The sequence below is a fragment of the Vombatus ursinus genome, unplaced genomic scaffold (genome assembly GCF_900497805.2).
Source record: "Vombatus ursinus unplaced genomic scaffold, bare-nosed wombat genome assembly UNPS02014802.1, whole genome shotgun sequence".
NCBI classification, from domain to species: Eukaryota; Metazoa; Chordata; class Mammalia; order Diprotodontia; family Vombatidae; genus Vombatus; species Vombatus ursinus.
In genome coordinates, this window is record NW_020954580.1 from 17,069,520 (window position 1) to 17,080,167 (window position 10,648).

The following is a 10,648-nucleotide window of genomic DNA, read 5'->3' on the forward strand; positions in this document are numbered from 1 at the left end:
TATACAAATAGGCACACTTAAACTGTGATTGGGACTCTCTAATAAATAGGAAACTGTCAGGAAATTTACACATTGGGGTCTCATTGATGTCTCATCCAAAAGAGACTTCTTTTGTCAACATAGGAGCCATGCCATGATTACTATTTTTTGGTGATTTGGGGTCATAGGTCCCAGACTGTTGGAGCTAGGAGGAGTCTTAGCCATCATTTAGCTCCACCACCTGATTTTGTGGAGCCTGAGTAGGAAGGACTCTTAAAGGCAATCTAATCCAACCACTGCCTATGCAGGATTCACTCTCACTTCCTTCCGAACAGTTAATATTCCTGACACTCTTTGTAGGTCTCCTATAAATGGGAACCCTGAACCTCCAAAAGCAACCCATTCTGTTTTGGGTTGGCTCTCCTCGTCAAGATGTTTGGCCCTACATCAAGACTAAATCTGCCTCTTTGTTCCGAAAAATATATATAAAATTTGTATGGACTTGGAAGCTCAAGCATATTATGTTGTTATTATTATGTGGGCAGTGATGAATCTCATAAACTAAGAAGATCTAACCTCAAATAAATGATTACTGTGTACAGTGAACATCAACATGCATCTAACTGATTATTTTGCCTTAGAAGTCTAAGGCAAATCTTTTAATAGTGATAATTCATTTATTTAGAAATCAAACATCTGCAACTAAAGACCATCTAGAACATAGCTTTGAAACTAAGAGAAAAAACCATTGAGGAAAACAGCTATCACAAAGCCCATGCATTTTACTTGTAGTAAAAGTAATGAGATTAAAGGGGGATTTAAAACCCTATATGAAATTCAGCATAGGAGACATCATGAACATGTATGCTGACATGTAGCAGCAAAATCATTAACTGAAGCAAGTAAACCTATATATACTAATAATCTCTAATGTCCTCAGTGTGTTATATAAAGTACAGTATAACAGATATTCATAGAGATGATCCCGGTCACCCAAAAAGGTAATATTATGTTAGACATAGTAAAGTGCAGTGGAAAGATGTCTAGAGTCAGAGGACCTGGGCCTGAATCTGGCTCTGCATCTTATTACCTATTAGACTATGGGCCAAGTCTCTCTTCTCTGGGCCCCAAGTTCCTTATCTCAAAATAGATGATCCCTATGAGTCCCATCCAGCTTTCCTTTAAAAAGTCATGCATTTTTCAAGAAATCAGGAAGATGTATAATTTATATTTAGGACAATTGCCGTAAGAAAGGAACTTAAAGTTCTTAAAAGGGATCGATCAACATTTATCTAGCACCTATTATGTGTCAGGCACTATGCTAAGCACTGGATAAACTTCAGTTATCTGGAAAAATCACTTCCTCAACAGTTTGGACAAAAAAAATTTTGACAAAGTTTTCATTAGTATTAAATTGTCTTGTTAATTCCAAGATGATTTTTAATGTATTTTTCCCATACTTTTATCTCACTCGAACTTACTCCTGTCATAAAACTATACTTTGTTGTTATTGTTCAGTCACATCCAGCTCTTCATGAACCCATTTGGGGTTTTCTTGACCAAGATACTGGAGTAGTTTGACATTTCCTTTTCCAGCTCATTTTACAAATGAGGAAACTGAGGCAAACGGGGTTAAGTGAATTGCCCAGGGTCACACAGCAAGTAAGGATCTGAGGCTGGATTTGAACTCGGGAAGATGAGTCTTCCTGATTCCAGACCAGGCCCTCTATTCACTAAGTCACCTGGCTGCCCAAATTTTGTTATGGTATCCCTTCTACCACTATTAACACCACCACCCCAAATGGAATAATACTTTTTTTTTTTTTTGGTTTTTTTTGGTGAGGCAATTGGGGTTAAGTGACTTGCCCAGGGTCACACAGCTAGTGTCAAGTGTCTGAGGCTGGATTTGAACTCGTCTTCCTGACTCCAAGGCCAGAGCTCTATCCACTGTGCCACCTAGCTGCCCCTATGCTTTATACTTTTCAAAGTGACTTTCATATTTACATTCATATTTCATCCCCACAAGAGCCTTTGGTAGTAGATAGGGCAACTATTATCCCTAATTTTATACCTAAAGAAAACAGAAATAAAAAGCTGATGTCTCTGAAGACATGACTAGTTGGTAGCTGAGCTGAGATCCCGAGTCTCCTGTTGTGCTAGTGTTCTTTCCACTACACCATACCTGCTGCCTGTCTTTGGACAGAAACAGATAAAGCAATATTCAAAAAATTTGTTGATATGGAAGTTTTTCCCAAGGTCTGCTCAACAACAGCTGTCCTTAAATCAGTTATTATCTATTTAGTATTGCTGTCTAGATTAGTGACTGCCTCTCCCGGATCACTCTCTGGAACCGCCTTAGGCTCCGACAGATTGAGCTTTCACCTTCTTTTGCTGGAAACCAGGCTTTCACCTGATTTCCCAGCCACTGGGCCCAAACTATGCCACCATATGCATAATTCCACTCCTCTACCTCCCTTTCTAGCTTCCCTTTATATGTTGTCTTCGTTATACTATATGCTTCTCGGGGACAGCTTGCGTTTATATCCTCAGCAGTTAGCAGAGTGCCTGGCGTATAGTAAATACTAATAAATTATCTTTATTTAACTATGTATCCTATCTATTAAAAGCCCCAGTCATGCTTCACTTCATCCTCCTATTCTCTGACTATATCCTCTGTAGCATCACTGACCATTTTGCCATCTTGGCCCTTCACAAATCATACCCGTTGCCCCCGCGTCCTGGAATCATGAACCATGATCAAATCCACTGTACCAACGTACCTGGATGGGGTATGTCAATGTAGTTCCCAGTGGCCCCTACAAGCCATCTCAGTAACTTTCAGCAACAGCATCATTCCTTCTTTGTCTCCCCCTCTTAAAATGTAAATTCCTGGAGGGCAGAAATTCTGCTTTTGTATTTGTAGCCCTAGAGTTTAGTACAATGCTTCGCCCATAAGAGCTTAATAAATGTTTTTGCATCCACTCATTTATTCCACAACTTATAAATTCATAGATTATATCCTTTTTTATTATTCTTTCAGTCTTAAAAAACAAAAAAAACTGCTGTGCAAATATCCCCTAATAAAGACATCAAAATTGTTGACCTGGCCCGAAACACAGGAAATGGAAAATCAGACTTTCTGGGTGCCATCTTCAAAAGTATGTTTCGGTTGATTGGAGAATGATATATTCCTACTGGTGGCAGGGACGGTAAAAATATGTCTGTGAAAGATCCCAATCAATCAACAAGCATTTATTAAGCACCTACTATGCTCTAGGCACAATCCTAGGTGCTAGGGATATAAATATAAATAAATGAGAGTCCTTATCTTCAAAGGATTCACATTCCATTGGGATGCTCATGGTGTTGGAGGTTGTTCTACCTTTAGAATAAATTTGACTTCCACGACTTGGGGATTGTTGGGAAATTTCATATAAACTTTTAAAAAATGTTATGGATGATTTTTAAAATTTAGTGAGCAAGTTTAGTTTGGTTAAATCTATGGATGGCAATAAAGTGTAAGTTTTCCCTAATAGAGCTATTTTTAGAATCTATTCTCTAAATGTATTTACATTTTTACATATGAGTGATGCCCTTATTCATCCATATCTAAAACAAACAAAAAAAATTAAACCCTTTCATATAAAGTGGAGAATTAAAAGATTTGTCTTTATTTTAAACTTTAGTTTTAATATATTTTTAAAAAGTGCAAAATGAAGAAATAAGCCATGGGGTTCTATCAAACCCTTAAAATACCACTGGCTCAAAATCTGTTATGTGTGAAAATAAGTTTTTAAATAAATTAAAACCTTTTAAACTCTAAATTTTGTGATACTCATAGCTCTTCCTCTATTTGGTGACTTTTACTATTTTTCATTATTCCCTTTCTTCTGTTTATTGGAGAATGAAGAAACAGTGCATCTGTGAATGGGTCTCCACGTCTCAATTTGCTGTAGAACAGGAAAAAGAGCATCATTTTTCTTCTCCTTTGCCCAGCAGAAAGTTATTTTAGTGCAGAAAGTTGTAAATGCCTTTTAGAAAGTCCTAATCTAGTAGGATTTTGTGTGGACAAAGGGTTCATTTCTGAATGGTTATAGCACATTCTCTGTTGCTATTGGCATTTATTTAATCATTTATTTAAAGAGACCTGCCTCAGATTTCAACCTAACCCTAAAAACTCACCTGGAAATTATTTGCTGGGGTTCAGGCATTTTGCAGATGTGGCAACCTTTTTTGGTAGCATGGTGCGTTAAAAAGAATACCAGATCTGGGTTCAAATCCTGCATCTGCTACTTACTAGCTATGTGAACCCTTTCTGGGCCTCAGTTTTCTTGTTTGAGAAGTATTAGGGCTAGATTAGATGATTTCTAAGGCTCCTTCCGTATGTCAATCCCAAGATACTATGAAATATCTTGGACTGGATCTATGATTTCAATGATGTATAGGTAGTACCCAGTGAGAAAAATCCCTCTCTCAATACAGATCACAACTGTTCCTCAATTTAAAGTTTTAAGAGAGTTGCCTAGAGTATTAAGAGGTTAAAAGACATGATTAGAATTACACACAGGGAAATGCTATTAAGTGTTTTCATAACCAACTTTCCTCAAAAAAAAATTTAATCTGAATTATTAACATATTCTCCATCACTTTCTTAAATGTAAACAATCACCAAACAATATGCATCAGGCTCTGATTTGTAGTGTTGACCCATTTCCCAGATGAAAATGTTCCCACTAAAAATTTAACAGTAGATTCTCAAGGTTGAGCTGGCTCCAGCACAAACACAGCTAGTCTGTGGCCATGGCATGACTTGACATCATATGGTCCCAATTCAAAAGCCAGTTCTCTACCCACATTCCATGTTGCTCCCCATGAAATGCTATGATGGGAAATTATTCAGACACGTTGAAAAGTAGTCCGCCATTCTCATCTGTAATATACTGCCTTGCTAAGAAAATAACTAGCTTCATTTACTTTTTTTTTTTTTTTGGAGGCAGTGAGGGTTAAGTGACTTGCCCAGAGTCACACAGCCAGTAAGTGTCTGAGGCCAGATTTGAAGTCAGGTCCTCTTCACTCCAGGGCTGGTGGTCTATCCACTGTGCCACCTAGCTGCCCTTGCATTTACTTATTAGAAGGCAAGAGAATCCTCATCATGGGGACTTGATTTATGTACAGAGTCTTGATCTGCAGTGAAAAATCTGACGTTAGGCAACAGTGTGGCGGGAAGAAGCCGATCCCAGAGTGAATAACCATGCAATAGAATAGCAGAAAAAAAGATGCAGTTATTTCTGAGAAAGCAACATCTCAACAGGATTTGGGAAATCTGGACAGATTAAAAAAGGTCTTCAGTAGAAAAAGTTGTTATATTCAAAGGCAGGTGACCATGCTGGACGTTTCCAAAATAAGGATGTCTAACAAAAGTTCAGGCATCATAAAACAGATAAACAGCAAAATGGGGAGCAAATAATGCAAAAATAATACTTACCAATTGAGTCGTGGCTCTCGATAGCTAACAAGATTTTCTTTCGTTCTCGTTGAACGTCTCACTGTGGTTCTAGAATTTCTCAGGAATTTTGATGTGGGAAAAGGGGAAGAAAATCTGGTGTTTTCCAGGTTGTATGACTCTTGGCTTTCTGGGTGCACACAAAGAACACATATAATCTATGAGGCACTAACATTTCAAAAACAAATGAAAACCAATTTGTTAATTATGGAATCTACTAAGGAAAAGAATTGTAACTCAGTGAAACCAAGCAGTTTGTTGATCACCCATTGTGTGCACATTTGTTGAGGCATCGTGCTAGTTACCTTAGCAGATAACCAAAAATTTAAGACATGGTCCCTGTACTGATGGAGCTTGAAACCTTGTAGGGGAAATTAGACATTCACATATGAATATAAGATGAAATGTATACACATGACTTTTAAAAAATAGTATTCAGTAAATTACTAAATTGTGTGGTATGGATAAAACAGGACAGAGGAGTTCTAGGGAGGCAAAGATCCACATGGATTGGGTCATTCATTTCAACAGATATTCATGGAGGACGAGAGACTATACTAAGTATAATCCAGAAATAAAAACTAGAACCAACTTGAGTAAAGATAATAAAAACCCAATGGATAGAAGGGGGATGAAAAGGATAGAGGGCACTGAGTAGGCTGAGGTACAGGAGGGCACTTACCCATGAGCAAAGGCTACTTGGAGCTCCAAACCCTGTCCATCCATCAATGCCTTGTGCTATTTTTCAGTTTCCCTACTCCACACTCCAAAATTTCATTCTCTCCCTCTTTGTACCCATATCAGAAGGAAAGGGGGTCATCTCTCTGCCACAGCTAATTCTTCTACTCATGTCCTTGAACCCAGTCTCATCTCTTTGAGGAGTTTAACCCTTCATACTCCTTCATTTTTAATCTCTTCCTCATAGAGAAAAGTAGAGAAAGCTTAAGATGAAATCTATGCTTAAAAGGTAGGAAGATGAAAAACCAATGACAGAAAAGAACAATCAGATAGGTAAGAGAAGAACCAAGAGGTAGAATTGTCATGAATATCGAGGGAAGAAAATATCCACAGAGAGAGGGTGGTCAACAATGCTGAAAGCTGCTACAAGGTCAAAGATTTTAAGGACTGAGTGTAGATCCTTGGCAAAGCCAAGTTCAGAGTAGCAAGTCCAGATGCCAGAGGACAAGGGGGTTTGCTAAGTGAATGGATGGTGTATCAGGGCAAAACTCTGGCTGCAACCCAACTGGGAAGTGTTCAAATGTGATGCTTTGAGCTGTTGGGTTATTTTGTGAGAAAAAGATTGTCAGTGAGGCTACAGGGTGGCAAAAAGATTTGTCCAAGGCCACCCAGCCTCATTTCTTACCTTTCTCTGGAGTATTTTTACTCAGAGAAGAGCCTCTAGGAAGAACTGCCACACTCCAGCTGTCTTTTGGGCCAGTAGGGGAGTTCCTTCCTTTGGCGATTTGGCAACTCTCTGGCTCAGCAGAAGGGGTTGTTAAAACTCTGCCATTTACCACATGGGGTTCCAGAACTTGGAAGGCTGCTAGAGCAGAAGTCCCGACAGGCTGCTCTGGGGACGAGATCACATAGGAGGGTTCCAAAGACCTAGAACTATTCAGGACCAATTTTTCGGTGGCTCTCTGGGAGAAGTTTCTCTCTGCTTTAGAAAGGCTATCATGTACTTCATCCTGCATCACTTGGCCAGCTTCCATGGATTCATGTTCTCTTGAAACAGTCCCAGAAACAACTTTCTTTCCAAAATCAGATTGGTCTTTGGCTGAAAGCACATTTTCAACCTTTTGCTTTGCTTTAGTCATCGATCGTGACACATTCCTGCTTGCATTGACCTGTGTAGTTGATGGTGTCTGTTTTTTATTCACATTATTTTGGATGTCCTCCACACTTTTAACAGAAGCATGGCGTATATTATTTAAGCCTGGTTCCATTGAACATGAAGCCAGTATAGGAATTCTAGAGTCACCTACGTGACTTTTCAGGCCTTGCTTCTTCCTGCTCGGTGAATCCTCTATACCGCTTTGTTTACTGTCTGAGTTAAAAGTTTCCATTTTACTCTTCAGTGAGCGTGCCTCCCTCGGTTGATTTTTACTCTGTTTTACCTGTCTTCCTTTAGTTTTGTGCATAAGTATACGTTCTTGAGAATCAGGCTTCAAGTTGCATTCCAGTGGAATCATGTTTTCCTTTCTGCAGTCACTGGCTTTAGTGCTATGAGTCCTTCTGCTTACTTCCTGTTTCAAAGGCCTGTCAGTCATTTTCTGCAGAATTTCCACACCGAGTGTTTTCACACAAGGTAAACACTGGGGAGCCTGACTATTTGTATTTGGGATCTGCTGGTCCATATTTATCACTATCTTTTCTGACTCTTTTCTGTTTTTTTCTCTGTAGTCATTTACTTTGCTAGGAGTGTTGAATAAATCAGCAGACATCCTGTTTCTTATCTGTTTTATTTCCTTATTTATCTCATTTGAGAACGTATGCTTATCAGTGACCTTATTCTTTTGAGATAATCGTTTCACCCCAGACCTCCCACAAGTTGGATCACAATTTGGGCTTTGGTTCTCTACCTCGATCTGTTTTTCTAAAAACGTTTTCCTTCTCTTTTCAGAGGGAGGTATTGCTATCTTTTCTTGGCTATCTGAACACACTTCACTCCTCGTATAGGTTTGCCTACATTTTCTAATTCTGTCACTTACTTGGTAAAGCTGATCCTCAGGAGGCCTGCTGCTTGTGGGGGTGGGGTTTTCTCCCAAAGAGTCCATCTCCATTGGGAACACAGATGGTATCAGTGCTAATTTACTTGATGTCTGGGCCACTAGGCTCAGTGTTCTAAGACTCTGGGACTGTTTTTTGCTATTGTTGTCTAAATTCTCAGTAGGATATACTCCAGCTGTGTCTTGGACCTCCTGTTCTGTAAAAACACACTTCTTGGATCTCAAAGTTGAGGCAACATCTTTGTCAGCACCACTGGTGATTTTGTTTTGGTCCTCTGTCGAGGTTGTGACTGATCTGTCCTGCTCGTTAGTACTCAAAGACCTATTCTTATCACCCACTGTTTCCCCTGGTAGCTGCCCAGAAAGCATTACGTCCTGCAGTAGAGAGGTATTATTATTGGAATCACAGTGGGGATCAGAGAGCCAGGAGAAGGTGGAAGCTTCTCGTCCATTCATTTGTCTCACGGGACTTCTAGGGCCAGTGGTCCACCGGGAGAAACGATTTGAGCACACATCTGTCTCAAAGTCCACAGCTATAGCCTGACAGTTTAGGTAAGGGGAAGAGGCCCATTTCTTCCTCTGAGTGACGTTTGCTCCAAATGGTGATTTGTTTTCATAGCATGACCTCCCAGTCTTGCCATCCTTCCTTACAGATAAAGCATCAGCCACTTCAGATTCCAAGATACTTATGGCATTCACCTGCTTACTTTCTATAAAAAGAAAAACAAAACACATTTCATTTAACAAAGTAAACTTAACTGACAGAAGAGTAATGCATTTTCTCCTTTCTCACAGAGGAAAAACCTTTAATACGTTGAACATAAATGTATTTTACTTTGGGGGAAGAGGGTGCTGAATCTTTGATGTCATAAGTATAGGGAACTCCCATTGTTGATGTACCTTCTGTGACTAGAGCAGTAACTTGCCTGTACCTCATAGTTCTAGCTCGAGAGTCAGAGGCCTGGATCCAAATCCTGCCTCTGTCTCTTATCACCTGCATTTTTTTTTGTTTGGTCATTTTTCAGTAGTGTCTGACTCCATTTGAGGTTTTCTTGGCAAAGTGGTTTGCCATTTCCTTCTCCAGCTCATTTTACAGATGAGGAAACCGAGGCAGAATTAAGCGACTTGCCCGGAGTCACACAGCTCGTAAGTATCTGAGGTTGTATTTGAACTCGGGTCTTCCTGACTCCAGCGCCAGCGTTCTATCCCCTGTACCATTTAGCTGCCCTTATTACCTTCATAACCTTGAGCAAATCACTTAACCTCTTTAGGCCCCAGTATCCTAATTTGTAAAATGAGAGGATTGGCCTAGACATTGCCCGAGTTTCCTTCCCATTCTAGATTTAGGTTTCCTCGTTTGTATAACGAAGGAGTTGGACGTGATGTCCTCTGAGGTTACTTCTAGCTTAAAATATGCTCTTATGTCCCAGGGTCAAGACAAACATACAACTTCCTGACTCCAATACTGATCCCACTGTCTGTTTTGTAACCATTATTTTAACAATAGGAATGATTCAGCTTTACTGCAAACAGACTGAATTATACCCTTTTTGTGCTGGGGCTAGTCCAGAGTGGAACTGGCCATTGGGACTGTGGAGATTGGGTTCTCTTCAACCCATTGATTGGCGTTAGCTGTCCTTTCCTTATCCAGCTCAAACAAAGGTCTCCCAAGAACCCATTGCGCAGATAGGCCACCTTCTTCTAGACTCTGTTCCATGTGTCAAATACATATGGTATATTTAAAATTTTTGGAAATAGGATCATAAGTTTAGAGCTATAAGAGATATTTATACAATCTTGTTAATAATGATTGCCTTTTCTTATATATTTTGGGTATATGTATATTATACCCTAGGTTATTGTAAGCATGTTAAGGAAGGAGAAGTAAAAGAACAAGGGAAATAGATAATGCTTTGGGGTTCAACAAAGATGCTTTGTTTTTTTCAATTCACTCAACCTCCATCAGAATTTGAAGGTTCCTCCAACCCCAAGTGATATGTTTGGGGACTTGTCTGTTGAAGGAAGAGATCTCTGGGGACAACACTCGGCTGTTTCCCATTTTCCACATCAGTAGTTGGATCCTTCGTTGATAACTTGGTTGACCTGAAATAAGAAAAAGAGATTTTTTTCCAGATAGTCAGAATCATAATTTTAAATGTGACTAACACCATTCTACAATGGTTCTGGAATTGGGCAAAGAAATAAATACCTAACTTTTTGGAATAGGTCACTGACTGGAATTCAGTCAGCAAAGGAACAAGATTATCCTAGATATACTGAGAGAACACAAAATCCAGAGTTCACAAGCAAAAGCTTTTCACTTCTCAGCATTTGACTTTTTTAAGTTACTATTTTAAAGCTAAGTAGGGTAAACTATCCTATATTGCTTTGAATCTTAAGAAAACAGAGATTATTTACTTAAAAAAACACCTAGTAA